The sequence below is a fragment of the Dermacentor variabilis genome, chromosome 9 (genome assembly GCF_050947875.1).
Source record: "Dermacentor variabilis isolate Ectoservices chromosome 9, ASM5094787v1, whole genome shotgun sequence".
Lineage (NCBI taxonomy): Eukaryota > Metazoa > Arthropoda > Arachnida > Ixodida > Ixodidae > Dermacentor > Dermacentor variabilis.
The window spans coordinates 153,638,533-153,661,669 of record NC_134576.1 but is presented as its reverse complement, the minus strand read 5'-3'; the positions used below and the strand labels follow the sequence as shown (position 1 = coordinate 153,661,669).

The following is a 23,137-nucleotide window of genomic DNA, read 5'->3' as shown; positions in this document are numbered from 1 at the left end:
CCAATGTGTGTTCAGTGGGTGTGGTGCCGTCGGAAGCATAGCGCACCCTTTTAATAGGCAATAACCGAAACATGCCACCATTCCTTGTTGCAGACTGTGATCGCATACATTTTCCAGCTGCTAGATCCTATGTGAACAAGAAAAGGCACGAGGCGCGTGATCAAGAACAGTATATAGTCACCCGTCTCACGTGAAAATGATGGCACGCAGTTTATTCTGGTATGAGCAAATCTCCGCACAGGTCGTCGCAAACCACATTCATAGCTATTGCCGCCAAACCTATTGCAACAAGCATCTTCACCTATTTGTTATAACAGCGCGAGTAGTAGTGCCATTGGTAGTGTACTGGAAACGTTTAGTAGGTGACAATCCAAACACGTTTCGCTTCGGCGGCATCCGGCGTCATCCACCAGCTCAATTTCGATTCGGTTTCCCATTGCCCCCTTAAAACACAACACAAGTGGAAAACAATGAAATGCGTTTCGGGCCGCCGGAGCCCCGCCAGCTTGGCGCGCGTTGATGTCTCGTGCCGCAGCGATCCCCGCGATGCTTAGCATTATGTAGATGTCAATAATAGTTGAGTGCCATTTGTTAGTTACTTCGGATTGTACGTCTTTCCCAATTTTTTCCGAAACGTATAAAAGGTTATACTGTATATCACTGTCACTCGGAATTGTTGTTCATGCGAACTGCTATTATATTTATGCTCAAAGGGAAGCACCACAGACTTATCTGAAATGGGGACCCAGTTATCAAATGACAACTTAAGAACTTGAATAAAGTTCTCAAGTTGTCAGGCGTTCAAGACAAGGAGCGCAGACAACAGAATTGGTGGAATCAATATATTGTTGCCTTTACTTTTTTTGGAAAAGTAAAAAAAAGTATGTGCACCAAATGGTTTTATGAAGGAATCGATGTTCGGTCAGTTTGTTTAAATACAGACAAGATTGTGTGAAAAACCAAACTAACTAAGCAACAACTGGAATGTCTTGAACAGCACACTAGAAAAACATTGCAACATTTTTTATTCATGCAGAACAATCAGTTACAAAAGTGATGGCTAGAGCTTCATAACAAAACACTTGCCGAGCCTCATTAAAAAGGACTTCTGATTAAAAAGAAAAACAATAAGAAAAAGTGAGTTGTCTATCTTACACCAGCTTTCTTTCAAATGTTTGCCCTAAAACACCATTCCCAGATAAGAAAACAGGAGGAACTATGACTGAGCCCGTTGGAACAAAGCTGCTTACACCTGTCTATTCCTTTAACTATGCCAAAACCATAGATGGATGCAACAAAAACTAAGCGTATGCAAAAATTCATTGTCTAGCAAAATAACATCAAACCGAGTAAATGGAAAAGAAACTGAAAGGAGACTAATTTAATCGCAACACCTCCACCAATGAAATTAATAGGTCAGTGAAACTAAAGGTACATATGTGGGCTAAAAACTAAGAAAGCAAGTAAGTTTTTTGTTGTTGTTGTTTAAAGTAAAGCACAGAAGGGTAGTCTAGAGACCTTCCTTGCCCTTCCACACAAACTAACAGAGCAGCAAGCTCAGCTTTCTTTCCATTTAAAAAATAAATTGCAGCACGAGCTTTCAAATTTGTGCAAGGCAACATTGTACAATTACATGGTCCTGAAACCTTTATAAAAAAAAGCATGGCTTCAAAAAATGACTTCGGGGGGGGGGGGGGGGGGGGATCTAGGTACAGGATTGTGGCACAGCCTTTCTTCCCACCTCTGATTGAGGAAGTATAAATAACTTAATTGGGCAAAACGCTTCCTGCTACTAGCATTCCATGTTTCAGGCTTTGTGGCATCATTTACTTCTTCCAGGATGTGAAGCCCAGGTGCAAAGTCCAGATGATGAAGTGGAGCCGCACAGCCAATTTTCGTCCCTACCAGACACCTGCAGGGATATTTTTATAGTAAAAACATATTTTCAGAACTTTTGGGTTTAAACTGGTGTAGAAAACAATCCATTTTCACTCGTGTTTTACCTGCACTTATGCAGTAAAGAGCAATTCCACTGAAGCATGGGAAATTGTACAAAGCTTTTTTCATAGCCCTTTCATAACTCACCCAAAGACAAAGATCTATAAGGCTATGAGAAGGTAGTGGCAGACACAAGAGGTTAATAGGAGTGACAACTAAGACTGCACGAAATAAGGCACATCAATTCATAATACTGAGAAGTGGCCCCGTACACTGTTGTGCACCCCTTGCTCCAGCCAATCATCAAAGTGTGTTATGCCACCTTTCCTACGAGGCTTCTATAACGTGATATCTTCAAGCATCATTCTCTGCAACAGCAATGATGACAACAGTGACAGAACTTTGTGGAAAGCCTATGCCATGAGTAACTTAAATATGCATCTAAACAGGTAATGTTTGATGGCTGCTACGAGCTCCAACAACTCGGCCTTCATTACTATTCTGCTGTAACTTCCCCATGAATCACCAGGTCAAGTTGGTGCGTGAGACTATTGCAAACTGAAAATATGTTGTAAAGCTAAAACATGCTGTTTGGCAAAATTGTATAATCCAAGTTAATAGCCGAACACAGTGAACTTTAGTTAATTTGACTTTGGCTAATTTGATTTATTGGTTAATTACATTGTGACTGAAAGTCCTGGTCGGTGGGTCAGAACTCATGTTTATCTTTGAACCCTCGAGTTGGCTCTCATCCGAACTTGCCACGACTCAATTGGTGACCCCACTAGTGACCCCAATGGCTGCAGCGTCTGTCTTGAAGTTAGGTGCTAGGAGACAGTGAATGCATTGAAGATATGGCATCTCCAGCTGAAAATGCCTATTCCTGGCCTGCTCAAGCAAAATTTTCAATTGAAAACGGCAGGTCATAATGAATATATAGTTCAGTACAACATTCATTTGGGCTAGATGGTGCATACTTGAATTACGTTCACTGTTCCTTCGTAATTCATAATGAATAATAGCTTTATTTACCCATTTCTAATGCTCCTTTCTTCCACAAAAATTGGTCCGCAAATTGCCTACGCATTGCAATGTCATCTGATATGAAACTGTAACCTTGTTTTTTGCATTCGTGGTAACTGTATGAAACAGCGTACCATCATAGCCAGCATTACTGCCATTGCAGTCAGAAGACAGTGATAAGTTTCCACATAACGTGCCACTTTCAGTTTGGTTAGAAAAGCCCGTTAAATGAAAAATAAAAAAGCAAAGTTATTCCTGATAAGCTAGCAGCAACAAATTTGTGCGGTGTTTTCAGCATTCTAGAGAATCGCATTCGTTGCAGGATGAACTAGCAAAGTGATTAGGCTAGGCGAGAGCCAACATCTCATTTGTGAGTGTTACAACTTAGTTCGATCAATAAAAAATATCAAATGTGCAATAGGCTGGATAAAGGACAACTTGTGGCCCACAGACAGCAATAAAATGCTGTCCATAAGTGACAACAATGGGCATTAAGTGTAAATAAACTTAAACTCTGTGAACTTCAAGTTTGATGGTTTCATTCTACGATTACCAGAACTGGACGCATGCTTTATTTTTTTTCATTAGAAGATTGCACATGTATTACATTCGAACTTTGTTTAGGAGCTCTAATGTTATTTCCACTTCAGCTTTCTACTCTAAAGCCATAAAACTGGGTGCACGTTAGATTTGGGGGTACGTGACGATTAAGCAAATATTGTTCATTGAAAGAGCAGTGTGTTAGCGCGTTTTTTTCTCTCTCTTTAATTTGACCTGCCAGTAAATAGATCAATTTTGCCGGACCCATCAAGGTTGAATAAGAAGTGAACAGTAGCAAACAAAATTTCACCTAGGAAGCTTCCTTTGAATGACAACAGAAACATGCTCTCCCCTCCCTTTTTTTACATACTTGATAAGAATTTTATTCATTCACTCAAGAAAATGAAAGCACTGCAACAGAATACGAAACACACAAAAACACTGCAGCTCGTTTCACACAGCCCATGCCTTAGTGAATGAAGCATTTCCTGCATGCCACTCTTCGCAGTGCGATAGCTGTATGAGAGAGAGAGAGAGGTGTACCTGAGCATGTAACATGATCGCATTCACAGAATCTACCCACACCTTCTGTTGCAGATTGTGGGGATTGAGGTGCCTTCCTGCGCTTCGTCCCCCAACTTGCACTTCGTGCTTAGCTCAATCTCTGGGAACTGCCACCCCAGTGGCAACATGGTGAACAGCGCTAGTGCGCCGGAGCTAATTTCCCGCAACGTGTTTCTCCCTCTACATGAGCATACTTCACCAGGACATGCCCTGATCGGCTTCCCGAGTGGCGGCCCCCGGGTGCCCTCTCTACCCAAGCTCTCTTCTGCCGACTGTTTCATTGCCGTGGCAGGTGCTCACAGGTTCACAACGAGGTTGTTACTTGCAACCTTTGCTCCCGCGACTTCTTGTCCTCGTGCTTGGTGGGCCGCTACCTGGTTTGCCCAAGCGCAGCAGGCACGCATACTTGATCAGTCTGTTATACTGTGCTGTATCTTGGGTTAATAAACCCATGTCTGTTAGCGATCTGACTTCGGAGCCTTCTCTACAATGTGCAGGAGCGTCATGCCCTTTTTTTACCGTCCCTCAAAGGGTGAGCCTTTTGAAAATTCATCACTGCAGTCTGAGCAGTGGCCCTTTTGCTAAAGGCAAGTGCTGAAGGGATACACAGTGAAGCATGCATGAAACTCGCCACAGCAAGCACGCAATTGCACCTAACTCTAACTTAGCACCAACTGGACCCCCAATGACATCCAACTGGAACTGAAGAACCAATTATGCCCAATTCCAACTATTTTAATAGCAGTTAGGCCTATAATGATTCGAGTGGACACACAGGCTTGGACTTTGCTTTATTGGGGTGAAATACTACAAGGGTGCATAAAAGCTTGTAGCATGTGGCCATTTTCCCGAGGTTCCTTAGCAAGAGCTTCACAGCACAATAAAAATTCCTGCCCACAGACACGTGTGCTGAAGAGCATGCTAACAGTAAATTAAGTGTATCAGTGGAAGCCACTGTGCAGCCAGGCGCATGTGGGCACAACACATACTTCGGTCATGCAATACTACCATCACTTAACTTTTCTTTTTCTTGCTCTATCTGCCACATGGGCTGTACTGCAAATTTTCACTGTGTATGGTGCCTAAATTTTGCAGTATTTTCATACTCCTTATGCATTTTTTGTGCTGTCAAAATCTTTCAGGGATCTTTGTTTAAAGGTCATGATACACTCAGTGAAAGAACAAGACACTTTAACTAAAAGGATTCCTTGTCTCATACTAAGCACCTAGGTAGGTAGGTGGGTTGGGTAGTAGGCAGGCTAGGTATGTAGGTCCCTGTTTAGTCTTGTTTCAGGCTTTTTCATTAACAAAAAATATATGTCCGATGATGAAGCTTAAGATTGGTTTTCTTGCCCAACAGACTGATGCTCTAACCACAAGGGCAAAAGCATACCTCCCTCATGCCAATTCCAACTATACTCTGTTTCAGTAGTCGCTCGCAGCAGAGCCAAGGCTGTAAGACCTGCGAGCACAGATACTTGCGCAGCTAGATGTGATGCCATAGTATGGAATTCGTTGCTTGACCAATTGGCCTTGACAAGTGGTTATGTTGGCAGGTGTTTAATTGATTACTTGGAAGCTTCTCTGGAGGTTGCAGCTGCACATTTTTGCGTGATATTGCTTCATTTTTAATAAAATATGTACTGAGGCTCTATGATACTGAAAATAGTGTTTTCCACTTGATCAAGTGAAGATGTGCAAAGAAAGAAATGCAACGTTGCCATAGAGACAATTTACATTTCAAAAGTACAAACAAATAATTGCATTGATATTGGCTAAATTCATGCATGTAGTCACCACAGCCACAAACATTGCCGAGGACTCCCTCCTGGATTGTCCTCCACAGAAATGGCGCCCGCAGGCTTGCTTGTGTTGTGTTGTTCCAAGCTGCCCTTTTACACTAAAGGAACGAACAAGTCAGCATTGAAAATGCTTTGAACAGTGCAGAAAGAGTGCGACAAACATGCCCGAACACCAATTAAGAAAACAGCGGCACTTGCAGATGTCAACGAGTGCATCGTGTGCAAGTGGATGTTACAAGAGCGATCAAGAGATGGTGCCAGCATCCCGTGTGACATAAAGCCCCTGGAAAAAACTAAAGCAGTACCATTTTTGTCAGTATGTAGATTGCAAGTAAAGTTAGTTGAGGTGCGAAGCCTGTGGTGCATGGCCCTTGGCCGGAAAGATGGCCTTGTGCAATTTGCCGCTAAGATACACCAGGGCAGTGCGGTTTGGAGCAGTGCAGTGCAGTTCGAGAGAGACTAGAGAGAAGGAAAAATGCAAAGAAGTAACGTTGAGTATGACTATGGAACGTACGTAGAAGCAAGTGGCGTGATTTTTGTAGTGTCTGAAAGTTTAAAAATATGCGGTAGTCAAGTGCATACAGAAGTGCTTGCAGTGTGTTCAGATGCATGACATAAAGGCCTTGAAAAAGAATCATTTTTTTCTCAGGGGCTTTAAATGGGGAGGTTTAAAGTCAGCAAAATGCTTGTAACCACAAAAACCATTCTCGCAAGCAAGCAGGGCCGGACGGCAGTGCGCTTGCATGCAGATGTACTCAGTGTTGACACTCCTGAAGGCAGCGCCACTGCACTGGCAATGGACATCTGGGTAAGCCCGGTGGAACTGAAGTGAAATCACAGGTTTTCAAATGTGACGCACTATGTTTTTAGAAGGTCAATCAGGCACCATTCTGAATATCCACCTGCGACAGCGAGTGCACGCCAGTCGAGCCCGTCCGTGCTCATGGCTCTTGCACCGATGGTTTCCTTGTAGACACCATAGAGATGCTGCATCAGCTTCTAGGAGAGGCGGTAGAAGTAAAGGGGCGCATTTGGGACTACTTTAGTTTTTTTCCCAGGGGCTTTAGTGTGACATAGTAGGCTCCCTAGGGCAACACGCTGGCAGAGTGCTCCTTCTGAATCCTCTGCTTCCACCATGTCGGCAACCCTCCTTCTTTGCATCTCAAAATATCGTGAAGAGATATGCCTTTTCGGTGTCAGAGCAGATATAGAGTGAATGTTCTGCTGCTATCTCAACAGCTGATCTCGGTGCAAAGTTCCATTGTTCATAGATGCTGCCACCCACCTGCACTTCAGCAGTCATCACTAACAGATGACAGGGCGTGTAGGACACTTTCAAGATGTGTTTGCATTACTGATTGCTCGAAGATGCCTGTAGCTTCCACAGTGCTGCAAGGGACTACTGAAACAGAGCAGCATAGCTCTTTGAGATGTCTGACGACATCTCAAACAACATAAAACAAGCGTGCACACCAGTTTCTTTTAGGCCATGGATGCAGGGAAAAAATGTGTGAAAGCTAGGACACACATGCAAAAATGAGACCTACAAACCTTACCACGGTATTTAGAGTGGATCACATCACAAAGCAAGAATGCTTTCATATGCATCAAATTGTTTACAAATGTGACAGCATGTCAGTTCTTCCCTTCTTCCCTCATACCAGCTAGGACTTTGACATACTGTGTAATAATGCCCCGCTGCCTTTGGGATCAGCCCATATTCATTTAACTTCATTTCATTTACTGATCCTTAAGAGCTGGGAGAATATGAGCATTTCAGAAACAAAATTTGAGATTAAACAAGATGGGTGATACATACAGGGTGCTTTTTTAGACCATACAAATTTTTTATAACTAAGTAATGAGCACAGCAAATGTGGCAATTTTGCAGATTAATTCTTAGGCAAGAAGGACATACTTTGCTGCTAATAATGTGAGCTTCAGAAGAATAATAAATAAAAATTCATTAATTATCAACTTTATTGGTGCTTTGGAGCAGTTGCGTAAATGGTAGACTTGGGGGCAATCACAATTTAATAAATTTAATTTGATTAATTTAATTTATTTTTCTGTCCTTTTTTTTTTAAACGATGGTGCATCTGCGTATGACATCCTCCAGTGCACTACATCTGCAGGCTTGGAGTGGCACCTGACGCTGGCAAAAGATGCCGAGAGCGAGTATGGCTATACTAATCAAGGTACAACCAAATTAGGAAGGCCCACTAAGCTTGAACGAAGACACTCCCTGACCAGAACAGGGCCGGTATTTTGTAGCGATGCCTTTTACTACTCTATGCTTTTTCAGGCTTTTCGCGCTTGGCCAGTGGTCAGAGCGACGGTCTGCCCACATTATCGACGGGATCAGGCGGCCGTGTGTGGTGGATGATAAGAATAGCATAGAATAAGGCATAAGGCATCGCTACAAAATAGCGGCCAGGAATTGCCCTCCCTGGTGCAGTATTCGGCCACAACCTCCCTAACGAAATGATTTCCTCAAAGAAATTGCCCTCAGTCCCCAGTGGCTGCGGAGCATCTGACCAAGGCGGCGGTCAGACTTGCAATGCAGCAGAGGGTGCTAAGAATATCTGGGTCTGGATAGGCCGCCAATGGAGACTGACCCTTGCAACGTTTAATACCCGAACCCTTTCGAGAGAGGCAAGTTTAGCAGGACTCTTCAAAGAACTATCAGACATTGTTTGGGATATCATCGGCCTTAGTGAGATTAGAAGACCTGGTGAGTCTTACACATTGCTGAATAACGGCGATGTCCTCTGCTATAGAAGTCTCCCAGATAAGAAGCACTACGGGGCGGGATTCCTAATACATAAACACATAGCGGGCAACATTGGCGAATTTTACAGCATCTACAAGAGGGTAGCAGTAGTCGTAATCAAACTCAATAAAAGGTATAGATTAAAGGTAGTACAAACCTACGCTCCAACATCCAGTTAGGACGATGAGGAAGTGGATCAGTTTTATGAAGATGTTGAATTAGCGATGAGAAAAGTGCAAACGCGGTATACAGCAGTATAATGGGGGACTTCAATGCAAAAGTGGGGAAAAAGCAGGCGGGTGAACAGGCAATTGGCAACTACGGTGTCGATTCTAGAAATGCTAGAGGTGAGATGCTGGTAGAATTCGCAGAAAGGAATAAGCTGAGAATTATGAACACTTTTTTCAGGAAACATAGCAACAGAAAATGAGACCTAGAAAAGCCCTAATGGTGAAACAAGAAATGAAATTGATTTCATACTTTTTGCCGATCCCAGTATAGTACAGGATGTTCAAGTAATAGGTAGGGTAAAATGTAGTGATCACAGGTTAATGAGGGCCAGGATCCACCTCAATTTAAACAGAGAAAGAGTAAAATTGGTCAAAAAAGAACAGGTCAACTTAGAGGCAGTAAGGGTAAAAGCAGACAAATTTAGGCTGGTACTTGCAAACAAATATGCAGCCTTAGAACAGAGAGATGATGATGATGACATAGAGGTAATGAATGAAACCGTAACGAGGCTGGCTTCAGAGGCAGCAATTGAAGTCGGAGGCAAGGCACCAAAGCAACCAGTAGGCAAGCTCTCCCAAGTAACAAAGGGCCTAATAAAGAAACGACAAAGAATGAAAGTGTTTGACTTAAGAGATAAGATAGAATTCGCGGAACGGTCCAAACTGATCAAAAGGCGAAAATAAGTGAAAAAAGGCAATATTCGAAACTATAACGTGAGAAAGACTGAAGAAGCCGCAAGAAATGGATGCAGCCTCAAATCTGTGAGAAGGAAAGTTGGCATAGGACAAACCAAGATGTATGCGCTAAAAGATAAGCAGGGTAATATCATCAGCAATCTCGAAGATATAGTAAAAGCAGCGGAAGAATTCCATACTGACCTTTACAGTACCCAGACGACTCAGGCACGATCTATTCAAAACAATAATGAACAGTATACAGAAACTCCTCTTATGTCTAGAGATGAGGTCAGAAAGGCCTTGCAAGGCATGAAACGGGGAAAAGCGGCAGGAGAGGATGGAATAACAGTCGATTTAATCAAATATAGAGGATACATAATGCTAGGAAAACTGGCGGCTCTCTATACGAAGTGTCTATAAACTGCAAGGGTCCCAGAAAACTGGAAGAATGCAAACATTATACTAATCCACAAATAGGGCGACGTTAAACAACTAAAAAATTATAAGCCTATTAGCTTACTCCCAAGTATTATATAGCTGAGGACGCCGGCTTAAATTATTGCACGCCATCTAGTACAACCGCCTCCCTCGCCGACGCCGGGTACATCGTCTATTGTCTTTTCGTGACAATATAAATTATTTACCAAAATAATCTCCAACAGAATAAGGACACCACTGGAATTTAGTCAACCAAGGGAGCAGGCTAGCTTCAGGAAGGGTTACTCTACAATGGATCACATCTATGTCATTAACCAGGTTACTGAGAAATCCGCAGAGTACAATAAACCTCTCTATATAGCTTTCATAGATTACGAAAAAGCATTTGATTCAGTAGAGATACCAGCAGTCATAGAGGCATTGTGTAATCAAGGAGTACAGACCGCTTACGTAAATACCCTAGAAAATATCTAGAGAGATTCCACAGCCACCTTAATTCTACGCAAGAAAAGTAGAAAGATACCTATAAAGAAAGGAGTCAGACAAGGAGACACAATCTCTCCAATACTATTCACTGCGTGCTTAGAAGAAGTATTCAAGCTATTAAACTGGGAAGGTTTAGGAGTAAAGATCGACGGCAAATACCTCAACAACCTTCGGTTTGCTGATAACATTGTTCTATTCAGCAACAATGCAGACCAATTACAACATACGATTGAGGACCTTAACAGGGAGAGTGTAAGAGTGGGGCTGAAGATTAATATGCAGAAGACAAAGATAATGATAAGTAACCTGGCAAGGGAACAAGAGTTCAAGATCACAAGTCAGCCTCTAGAATCTGTGGAGGAGTATGTTTACCTAGGTCAACTAATCACAGGGAACCCGGACCATGAGAAGGAAATTCACGGAAAAATAAAAATGGGTTGGATCGCATACGGCAGACGTGAGTTTCTGAAAAGGAGCTAACCGTTTTCATTGAAAAGGAAAGTATACAATCAGTACATTTTACCGGTGCTGACATACGGTGAAGAGACTTGCAGGCTGACAAAGAAGCTTGAAAACAAGTTAAGGACCGCGCAAAGAGCGATGGAATGAAGAATGCTAGGCATAACTTTAAGAGACAGAAAGAGAGCAGTTTGGATCAGAGAGCAAATGGGCATAGACGATATTCTAATAGACATTAAGAGAAAAAATGTCGCTGGGCAGGTCATGTCATACGCAGACTAGATAACCGTTGGACCATTAGGGTAACAGAATGGGTACCAAGAGAAGGGAAGCGCAATAGAGGATGGCAGAAGACTAGATGGAGTGGCAAAATTAGGAAATTTGCAGGTGCCATTTGGAGCCTGTTGGCGCAGGACAGAGGTAATTGGAGATCACAGGGAGAGGCCTTCGTCCTACACTGGAAATGAATAGGCTGATGATGATGATGATATCCATAATTGAATTCCAAAGGTGAATTGAGGCAATATCAAGACTGAGCGTGTCTCGCTGCGCCTTAGATGGCAACGCCCCGTAGAGAAGTATGGGGTGAAATTTGAATGAGAGCACGCCACGGCAAATCCTGACCTGACTTGACACACAGCCGCACATGCTTGCCAGGTAAAGCGTGCTGTATCAATAGGTGCAGTGACTGCAGAAGTTTCAACCTTCCTCACACTTGATGTCACAGCGAGTTTTGGTCTGACATGATAATGGGGCCACCTTTCCTGCACTACCACAGCGCTCAGTTTCGATATTTATGATAAATCGTAATTTATGATAAATCTCAAAGTAGAAGAGACTTTAAAGATTTAAAAAAAAGTGAGGATGCATTAAAATGTGAATGCCTCCAAGTTCGCCATTTAAGCAACTGCCCCTAAGTCACTAAAAAAAAGTTAATTTTTTTAATTAGTCTTCTGACGCCAACGTTATTAGTGTCAAAGTATGTCTGCCTCGCCTAGGAGCTCATCTGGAAAAATGCCATGTTCACTGCACTTAAAGCCTTTATATAAAAAAATCTGTATAGTCTAAAAAAGAAGCACCCTGTATAAACTCAATGAACACAGCATGGGGTATTGCAACGATGTCTTCACTACACAATGCGTTGGTGGGCTAGTTGGTGCGAATCCATAACTACACTACACATTATAAAATCCATATTACATGATCCATAACTTCACTACACACATGATAAAAGAGCAACAAGCCAACAGTGAACAGAAAAAGAAACTTCGCAGGTAAAGTACTGCAGCAGAAGAGAAAGTCGGGCGAGTTGGTACATTTTCATTTTTTTGTACATTTCAGTGACCATTATCAACATGGACACAAAAGAAAGTAACACACGCACATTTCAAGGAAAAGACAAATAGGGGGACTCGTAAAGAAGAAAATAAAAAAATTTACACAAGCAGCAGTATATGCATTTCAGCATCCAGAGGACAGAGGCAATTAAATATGGGCTAGTAAAACCAAATGGAAGTGTTCGAAAATTCATATTCTTGGTCAACGTGTGCTAAGGGCCATCAAGCAGGTTCCTAAAGATGAATGCACCAGACATGTTTCAGAATGTGTTGATGTTTTAGTCAAAACAACATAGCTTGCAAAACAAGGACATGGCCATGTGGGCTTTGTGGCTGCTTACCTCAATTCTAGAGGGCTACACCCAGTCACCGTTAATAAGCAAAAATGTTTTGTTATTGTTCCCGAGAGCAGGTTTGTTAAAGATATTGAGACAATTGAAAAAAAAAACTTTATGAAAGTAAATGTTGTGGCAATTATGAAGCTTCGTATTTTCCCACGTTCCTAAACGTGTCGTGGGAATGAGGAGAGCAATGCCTTCTTCCTTTCTGTCTGGGTAGCCAGATGGCTTTTCCAGCAGTGGCACAACCCTCTTGTGAACCGGTCACAAACTATCATGCGACCACGGATACCCATGCCCATTGCACCGGGCAAAGAACAAAGTAGGGGCACCAAAATCAGTGCAGCCGGCAAGCACAGGGAAGAATATTGCAAGCCCTGAACAAGAAAAGATTACAGGGAAACATCTTGTTTCTCTCCTTTGCTGCGCCCTAACTTTGTTCGTCATACGACCTCGGTAAGCTTCTCGGTCGCTACCAGCCTGCATCTCAGTGAAACCCCCGCTTTGCAATAAACATTCTTATTCATCAGTTGTGTAGCATTTCAGCTTGCCCTTGTACTGCTGAAGTCCGACCATACAAGACGAGTGCTTGCGAGTTGGCTGTCAAGCTGAAGCCTTGCATGCAAAGGCAACTTGGTGGGCACCCTGTCTACAACACAAAGCCTACTAAGATAAAGGCAGTGACCATGCTAAGGAACCACACTTTAGAAAACTGGTAAAACCAGTGAAAAAGGAAAAAAAGCATGAATTTAGAAGTGTCTCCATTATGCATGATGCACAAGCCATCTGAACCGTTCCAAGCAATAGTAACTGAAAGAAACACGTAGCAACAAGCAGGTTACATTGTTCGTTCAAAAACATCTGTCATTGGCGATTATGACCACCTTGTTCATAGCTCTGAGGTGGTTGTTCAGTACCTGACTGATGATAATCATTGAAGCTGCAACTAATTCAGTGTTGACGCTGAAGTTTCATTTTATCCTGTACTTGATATTGAGCTGATCAACAGCATTAGTCTGTGCATTAGTGAAGACGATTATGAGCAGTACATTACAGAACTACACAGAATTTCTGTTTAAAGTTTTTCAGCGATTCTGTTTCATCTTAAATCTTAAATACATGTTCTGTGATGAAGACCAAGGCCATACACTGTAGCTACATTGCCATTCCTTCACTGGTAGCAGAGCTTGCGCTTCTGGAGCACTGATTGATATTTAGAAAACGTTGCTGCTGCTGTGGCCAGTCATCCCCTTGCCTTATATTTCGGCGGAGCTTGCTGCAGGCTTTGCCCACCCCAGGATTGCGCAGTCGAACTCTCCCATCCGTCATGCCTGACAACACAAGCCAGACTACGCTGCTGGATTCATCAGCCCTTGTTTATGCTGGTGCCCTCTGTCTGCGAGATCCTGCTATCTTCAGCAGCATGGATGACCACATCGAAGATTTACTGTCATCATCTGAAAGTGCTAGCACCCACAACAAATAAGGTAACACCATGATGCTCAACAATGTCATCTTTTATTTAACAGGTGTTGGCTATCTGTGCTTTAAAATCAACGAAGCCGATCTTTGCATGTGGGTCGGCTTCAAGTCAAGCTTCACAGAAATCTTTGGCCAACCTGAGGTGCTCAAGTTTTGTGCAAAACAACGCCTATGAGGCCGGTCCCAGCAAACTGGCAAGATGCTCATGAGCTACATAGAGAACATTGTTGACCTCTGTAGACATGTCAACTCTTGATGATGCAGGTGAACAAGGTGTGCCACATCACAAAAGAGATTTTGGACGATGACTTTCATATGCTTCTGGCTAAGAACCCTGGCACTGTCATTGAGGTTGCTGAGCTTTGTCAAAGCGTTGACAAACTCCGCAGGCAGTGTATTCTCACGTGATAGCAATCTGTGTCACATGAAGCCCTATGAAACATTGCCACTGCTCCCAACTTTGACCAATTGTCCTCTCAGATAAAAAGAGGGCATCCGCGTGGAGGTCACTCGGCAATTTTTGTTGCTATCCTGTGCCAAGCAGCCGCTGTCATTCTTGCCTCCACACCTTTGGCAGATTATACTGGAACAAGTTCGTGAAGCTCTGCCTTCTCCCAGCGAGCCTCCACCAGCACACATACCCGATGCCTATGCCAAGTTAAATGCGTCCCACACATCTGTGCCCCTCACCTACCCCGGCGCTGCTGCACGGCCACTACCTCGGACTTTCTCATCATTGAGACAGCTGCACCACTAAACAGAGCTGAGATATCCACCTTGCAGTGGATGCTGGTGCACCCCTGACAACTGGCCAATTTGTTTTTCGTGTGGTTTACATAGCCATGTTGCACGATTCTGCCATCACAGTGTGACATCCTATTGGCAGAGCTTCCAGCCTAACCTGTATGTTTCACCATATCCGTTGTCCTCTGAGCTTTGGGATCCCAACCAGACATTCCTGTACTTAGGCTCCCGACCTCTCGCTGACTGCCACTTGCAATCACCTCAACTATGCTCTTTCGCCAATGCATCATTGGCCCCCTACGCCCAACCAAAAAGACTAATTGCCACAGTTGCTGAGGCAAGAATGGCATTATCGCCGAAAAACCAAGGCCTCTCTCTTTCTTTAAGGAATGTGATCGACGTATACATGGAAGGCGTCGCTGCACTTGCCCTCGTCGACATTAGTGCAGCAGTTTGTCATTAGTGCCAAACTTTGCCACTTGATACAAAAAGTTACGAGAGCATTGTCGAACGTTTCACTTTGCCCTGCCAGTTCACACTGCATTACGCCTGCGGCTGCATGCAATGCCCGTGTTGTCAGTGACGTCCCGCTCTACACTGTCGAGTTTCTGGTTCTGTGTCCTTGTTCCCATGACCTTATTTTAGGCTGGAACTTCCTTTTCACAAATCATGCTGTCATCGATTGTTCCCGTGCCGAAGTGGAATTTGCTGCACTTTGCAACGCCTCGTTTGTTGATTCTCAGTAATGTGATGATAAGGTATTCGTCAAGGAAGACACCTATATTCCACAGTATTCTTCTGCCCTTGCCACATTATCCTGCAACATTGTTACTGGCGCAAGCATCCTTTCTATGCATTCTACCATTTTTGTTCACCGCAAATGTTTTCCGCTGCCTTCTGCTTTCTTTGCGCGATGCCGTCACTAGACTATTCGTCAGCAACCAGCTGCCATATCGCCCAAATTGCTTTGTGACAAGTGCGATGGCCACATCCAGAGCGTCGACCTTTTTACCATCATCAATAGGCCAACAGGTTACATGACCAGTGAGATGGACATGGTGACCTACAGTTCTCCCCAAGAGCCTGCATCACAATTTATTGAATCGTTCTATCGCTGACGCCGTGACTCCTTCCCAACACGCCCAGCTTCTATGTCTCCTAGGCAATTTTCTCTCTTCTTTTAACTGCCAACATGTTCCTCTGGGATGCATGTCAACTGCTTGTCACTGCATCGACACAGGTAGAAGTAAGTGCACCGCTGCGATAAAGACCATATCGAGTGTCAGCATCGAAGCATTGCATTATTGACGACCAAGTAGCGAATATGCCCCAGCGCAGCGTCGTGCCACGTTCCAGCAGCCCCTGGATGTCCCCAGTTCTCGTTAAGAAGAAAGACAACCGTTCCATTCTGTGTTGATGAGCGTTGTCTTAACAAAATAACTTGCAAAGATGTTCATCCTACATCAAGAATTGACAACTCTCTTGACTGCCTCCAAGGTGCAGGGTTTTCTATTGTCTTACGTAGTGGTTATAGGCAAGTTCCCATCATGCCAGATGATCTAAAATGGCCTTTGTCACACCGGACAGCTCATAGGAATTTAAAGTCATGCCTTTTGGGCTTTGCAATGCCCCTGTAACTTTCGAGCCCATGTATACAACCTGCTGCATGGGCTGAGAAGTAATGAGAAGCCAACAAAGACGCCAAGGACAACATAGGGTAAATTACTTGTACTTACTATTTGAATTAAAGAACCGATAAATTAATGGCAATGAAAGTGGATGAAAAAACAAGTTGCCGCAGGTGGGGAACGATCCCATGTTTTCACATTGCGCGTGCAATGCTCTAACCAATTGAACTACCACAGCGCCGTTTCCCCATCCTCTTTCTTGGGTATTTGTGTGTTGCTACTAGAACTAACTTTGGAAGTGTTAGCCAGTGCCACCACTCACAAACCTTGGCAGCGGATTTGGAACATCGTTTCTGCCACAGGCATAACGAGTATGGGATCTTTTTGAGTGAAGGCAACTGGTCAATAAACCTGCACATGCACCCGCACACGCACCCGAACAAAGACATTAAGGACAACATAGGGGAAATTACTTGTACTTCACAACACAACAATCAAACCCCGGCCCTCAGTCCCCAGCAGCTGCGGAGCAACAGACCACGGCGGTGGTCAGACCTGTGACGCAGCAGAGGGTGCTAAGAATCCCTGGATCCGGGCAGGCCGCCATTGGAATCTGAACCTGGCAACGTTTAAGGCTAGAACATTATCTAGTGAGGTGAGTCTAGCAGTGCTATTGGAGAAATTAGAGGGCAGTAAATGGGATATAATAGGGCGCAGTGAAGTTAGGAGGACAAATGAAGGATACAGTGCTAAAAAGCGGGCACGTCCTGTGCTACCGGGGCTTAGCGGAGAGACGAGAGCTAGGAGTTCGATTCCTGATTAATAAGGATATAGCTGGTAACATACAGTTTTCTATAGCATTAACGAGAGGATGGCAGGTATTGTTGTGAAACTTAATAAGAGGTACAAATTGAAGGTCATGCAGGTCTACGCCCCTACATCCAGTCATGATGACCAGGAAGTCGGAAGCTTCTATGAAGACGTGGGGCGGCGATGGGTATCGATTGGGTCATGCAGGTCTACGCCCCTACATCCAGTCATGATGACCAGGAAGTCGGAAGCTTCTATGAAGACGTGGGGCGGCGATGGGTAAAGTCAAAACAAAATACACTTTGCTGATGGGCGACTTCAATGCCAAGGTAGGCAAGACGCAGGCCGGACACAAGTCAGTGGGGGAATATGGCACAGGCACTAGGAATAGCAGGGGAGAGTTATTAGTAGACTTTGCAGAACAGAATAATATGCGGATATGCGGATAATGAATACCTTCTTCTGCGAACGGGATAGCCGAAAGTGGACGTGGAGAAGCCCGAATGGCGAGACTAGAAATGACAGACTTTATACTTTGCGCTAACCCTGGCATCATACAAGATGTGGACGTGCTCGGCAAGGTGCGCTGCAGTGACCATAGGATAGTAAGAACTCAAATTAGCCTAGACTTGTGGAGAGAATGGAAGAAACTGGGACATAAGAAGCCGATCAATGAGTTAGCGGTAACAAGGAAAATAGAGGAATTCCGGTTCAAGCTACAGAACTGGTATTCGGCTATAACTCAGGAAGAGGACCTTAGTGTTGAAACAATGAACGACAATCTTATGGGCATCATTAAGGAGCGTGAATATGAAGTCAGTGGTAACTCCGTTAGACAGGATACCAGTAAGCTATCGCAGGATACAAAAGATCTGATCAAGAAACGCCAATGTATGAAAGCCTCTAACCCTACAGCTAGAATAGAACTGGCAGAACTTTCCAAGTTAATCAACAAGCGTAAGACAGCAGACATAAAGAAGTATAATATGGATAGAATTGAACATGCTCTCAGGAACGGAAGAAGCCTAAAAGCAGTGCAGAAGAAACTAGGGATTGGCAAGAATCAGATGTATGCATTAAGAGACAAAGCCGGCAATATCATTACTAATATGGATGAGATAGTTCAAGTGGCTGAGGAGTTCTGTAGAGATTTATACAGTACCAGCAGCACCCACGACGATAATGGAAGAGAGAATAGTCTAGAGGAACTTGAAATCCCACAAGTAACGTGGGAAGAAGTAAAGACAGCCTTGGGAGCTATGCAAAGGGGGAAGGCAGCTGGGGAGGATCAGGTAACAGCAGATTTGTTGAAGGACAGCGGGCAGATTGTTCCAGAAAAACTGGCCACCCTGTATACACCATGCCTCATGACCTTGAGCGTACCAGAATCTTGGAAGAACGCTAACATAATCCTAATCCATAAGAAAGGGGACACCAAAGACTTGAAAAATTATAGACCGATCAGCTTACTGTCAGCTGCATACAAACTATTTACTAAGGTAATCGCAAATAGAATCAGGAACACCTTAGACTTCCGTCAACCAAAGGACCAGGCAGGATTCCGTAAAGGCTACTCTACAATAGACCATATTCACACTATCAATCAGGTGATAGAGAAATGTGCGGAATATAACCAACCCTTATATATAGCTTATATTGATTACGAGAAAGCATTTGATTCAGTCGAAACCTCAGCAGTCATGGAGGCATTACGGAATCAGGGTGTAGATGAGCCATATGTAAAAATACTGGAAGATATCTATAGCGGCTCCACAGCCACCGTAGTCCTCCATAAAGAAAGCAACAAAATCCCAATAAAGAAAGGCATCAGGCAGGGAGATACGATCTCTCCAATGCTATTCACAGCGTGTTTACAGGAGGTATTCAGAGACCTGGATTGGGAAGAATTGGGGATAAGAGGTAATGGAGAATACCTTAGGAACTTGAGATTCGGTGATGAGATTGCCTTGCTTAGTAACTCAGGGGACCAATTGCAAGGCATACTCACTGACCTGAAGAGGCAAAGGAGAAGGACGGGTCTAAAAATTAATCTGCAGAAAACTAAAGTAATGTTTAACAGTCTAGGAAGAGAACAGTAGTTTACGATAGGTAGCGAGGCACTGGAAGTGGTAAGGGAATACATCTACTTCGGGCAGGTTGTGACCGCAGATCCAGATCATGAGACTGAAATAATCAAAAGAATAAGAATGGGCTGGGGTGCAGGCATTCTCAGATCATGAACAGCAGGTTGCCATTATCCCTCAAGAGAGAAGTGTATAACAGCTGTGTCTTACCAGTACTCACGTACGGGGCAGAAACCTGGAGGCTTACGAAACGGGTTCTACTTAAATTGAGGACGACGCAACGAGCTATGGAAAGAAGAATGATAGGTGCAATGTTAAGGGATAAGAAAAGAGCAGATTGGGTGAGGGAAGAAACGCGCGTTAATGACATCTTAGTTGAAATCAAGAAAAAGAAATGGGCATGGGCAGGACATGCAATGAGGAGGGAAGATAACCGATGGGCATTAAGGGTTAAGGACTGGATTCCAAGGGAAGGGAAGCATAACGGGGGTGGCAGAAAGTTAGGTGGGCAGATGAGATTAGGAAGTTTGCAGGGACAACATGGCCACAATTAGTACATGACCGGGGTAGTTGGAGAAGTATGGGAGAGGCCTTTGCCCTGCAGTGGGCATAACCAGGCTGATGATGATGATGATGACTTGCACTTATTAATTGAATTAAAGAAATGATAAATTAAGTGCAATGAAAATGGATGAAAAACTTGCCGCAGGTGGGGAACTATCCCACGTCTTCGCATTATGCGCTAATAGTGACACGTGACTTCAAGAACTATTCAAGGCAACATCTGTTATCTGTGTAATCTGTTGCTTCATACCGTAGCACGAGAGATGTACTTCCGATTTGTCTGGTTGTTTCCACATCATTCAGTCGAGTGTGGAGCCAATGGAACTATGTCATTTTCTACTATGCTTCAGCGTGCGATCACACTCTGTGATCCGCTTGTGTCGGCCTCAGTGTTCATGTAGCACTGAACTATACAGCAAGTCAGGTGATCTTAAGCACAGCTGCCAAAATCGTGCAGTTGGCAAAATGAGACAAACGTAACAGCTCATGCGTGAGACCACCAGTGGAAGTGCACCACGATGCAAAAAAAGGGCACAAGGACGCAAAAAGGACGCAATCCTCAAGCTCTGGTATGGGAGAATGCAGGAAAGGAATTTCGCTTGTAGAGGCTAGACGGAGCAAGTGGAGAGTTGTGTTGGTGGCAACGCTCACCTCCTGAAATCATGGGCTTGCAGCACTAAAATATATATATCTTGACTATTAATTAACCAATGTGAAAAATCGTTGTGGTATAATGCTCCCTAAAGGGCATGTAATAACTTCCAGTGTATAACCGAAATTTTCTATGTGGCATGATGAGGGGCACTTTAACCAGGTCCAGCTGCATGAAGCATGCAACTGCTATATGTAACTGCTACATCGCGGGACACTTGGTGGAATGTAATGGAACTGCAATGCAAAGTTTGTACATACTGACACTATGCAGCATGCATGCCACATCGCGTGTCAAATGGCATGATACAATGCTAGTGATGATGATGATTTAATGGCATTCCCTTTAAAACAGGACCGTGACAGTTACCTAGCTTGCTTGAATTAATCAGGTGTGCCATACATGTAGTTCATTACATTAATATTTATACATCTATATATTTTCCTTCCTCAAGACTTCTCCATCTACCTTGTACCACTACCTATGCAACTGCTACACAGCGTGCCACCTGGCATAATAATATGCTACTGCAATGCAAAGAGTGCACATATAGATGCTATGCGGTACGCATATCGCATCGCAAGGCAAGTGGCACTATACAATGGTAATGATCTTGATTTATTGGCATCCCCTTTGAAATGCGGTGGTGACAGTCACCTAGCTAACTGGATTTAATGAGGTACACAACATATACATTTTCTAGCATTCTTGTATACATCTCCTTAAAGCTTTTTCTTCCTCAAACCTTCTTTAACTGCCTTGTACCACTACCTGCGCATCTGCTACATGGCGTTCTACCTGGTTTAATAATATGCAGCCACAATGCAAAATGTGCAAATATCGACACTATGTGGAGCGCATGTCACATCACGTGTCCCCTCCAGTGCTAGGACACGTTTATAGGGCATTTTTCCACTGCATGCTAGCAAACGTTGGCATGGATCAGTGGATGAGTACCTGACTTCCACACAGGAGGCCCAGGTTTGATCCCAGTGGGAACTGCATATTTTTTTTCTCATACCCGGCGATAGCTGCTACGGAAACTGGACACCATCATCAATTGAAATGGCTATTGGAATGTGCCTATAACAGCTTATGCTGTAAAAATGGCATTCCTGTTTCATGGCTTACAGTGGCATTGAATAAATCATGCTAACACAAGATGCCTAAATGCTTCAATAATGAAGTGCTGAAGCTGAAGGCAGCTGTTCCCTCAAGAGAGCATTTCTGCAAGACAAAGCAACACCTATGAAGCCAGCATGTGCACGTTCAATGCTGTGATACCATACACTGATCCCTTGTCACACGGTTTGAAGAATGTGGCTGGCAGTTTTGCTGTTGGCATAGTCCTTAGTGCCTTTGATAAGCTAGAATGCCTTTGCCAACCAGTGCAAATGAGGTCCGAGTTGGTAGGACAAAGTAAGTGTGGCTGTGGAATTAAACAAGAGTCCAAATTTGTAAGATGCAGAATGTGGTACACTTGATACCATTTACCTGTGGTAATGTTTACATTGGGCAGATGCAAATGAATGAATGTGCAATGTTTAGTGGTGCAAGGGTCAGGTATGGCCAAAGAGTGCCATGCCAATGTTAATGAATTTGCAGTGGAGTTATAATTTCTATGAAGTTGATGTGACGTTGCTGAAAAGGTGCCTTAAGAAAGAGTCGCTATAAAGTGCATAAAATCTACCGTATGTGCAATAAGATTATGGCGATGACATATGACAAACTATGAGCATAAAGATGCATTGCGAGAGAATGATACAATACAGAAAATGTCTGATGCTAAACTTGGCTAGGGCACCACTGCCTCATTAGAGCCCTTGATACACAAGGGCCTGGAAGCATTTGCTATACAAAACATTATCACAGGAACATCCTCTGGAAAGAGGATGAAGGACGAATTTAATGGGCTTATAACATGCAGGACAACATCATACAAGAAATCGAGGACTGCTTTGGTGTTAAAAAGCGGTTCCTTACCAAGAAACATAGCTGGGTGAAGAGGGATGCAATAACGGTATGCAAGATGAAAATGTTTCTTTCTCTAAGCTTCGGCTTCCCAACACTCCAGGAGGCCGTGGAGGACGATTAGCCTCTCACCACATCTACTACAGGTTGGAGGTTCATTTCTAAATAGTAGAAAACTATGGGTCCCAAATGTGTGTCCTATTCTGAGACGACAGAATAGGACATCTGTTCGGCGTGATTTTGTTGCGGAGGGCCAATAACCTAATGGTGGCTTTATCATGTGCAGTTTATTATCTGTTTCTGCATTCCACATGCGTTCCCAGTGGTTTTGCAGTTTCTTTCGTAAGAAAGGCTTCAGATCTGTGACAGGGACAGCAACAGTAGGATTAATAGCATGTGATCCAATTGACGTGGCCATCTGGTCTGCCACAACATTACCCTCGATTCCCCTATGTCCAGGTACCCAGCATATAATTATATGCTGGTTAGACAGATAAGCTTTACACAGCTCGGAACAGAGCTGAATAAGTATGGGATTTTTATGCTTACAGAGTGACATCAAGGCCTTCACAGCACTTAGGGAGCCTGTACATATA

The 23,137-nt window shown here is 43.7% G+C and overlaps 1 protein-coding gene across 3 annotated transcripts in view; it reads right to left on the bottom strand.

Annotated features, from left to right (window-relative positions):
- Positions 1-1,008: 1,008 nt before the first annotated feature.
- Positions 1,009-23,137, bottom strand: part of LOC142557849 (stromal membrane-associated protein 1) — a 159,606-nt gene continuing 137,477 nt past the window's right edge. For all 3 annotated transcript variants that reach the window (XM_075670051.1, XM_075670050.1, XM_075670052.1), the window contains exon 11: positions 1,009-1,912. The gene's annotated coding sequence lies outside the window, so the exon portion shown is untranslated. The remainder of the gene's footprint in view (positions 1,913-23,137) is intronic.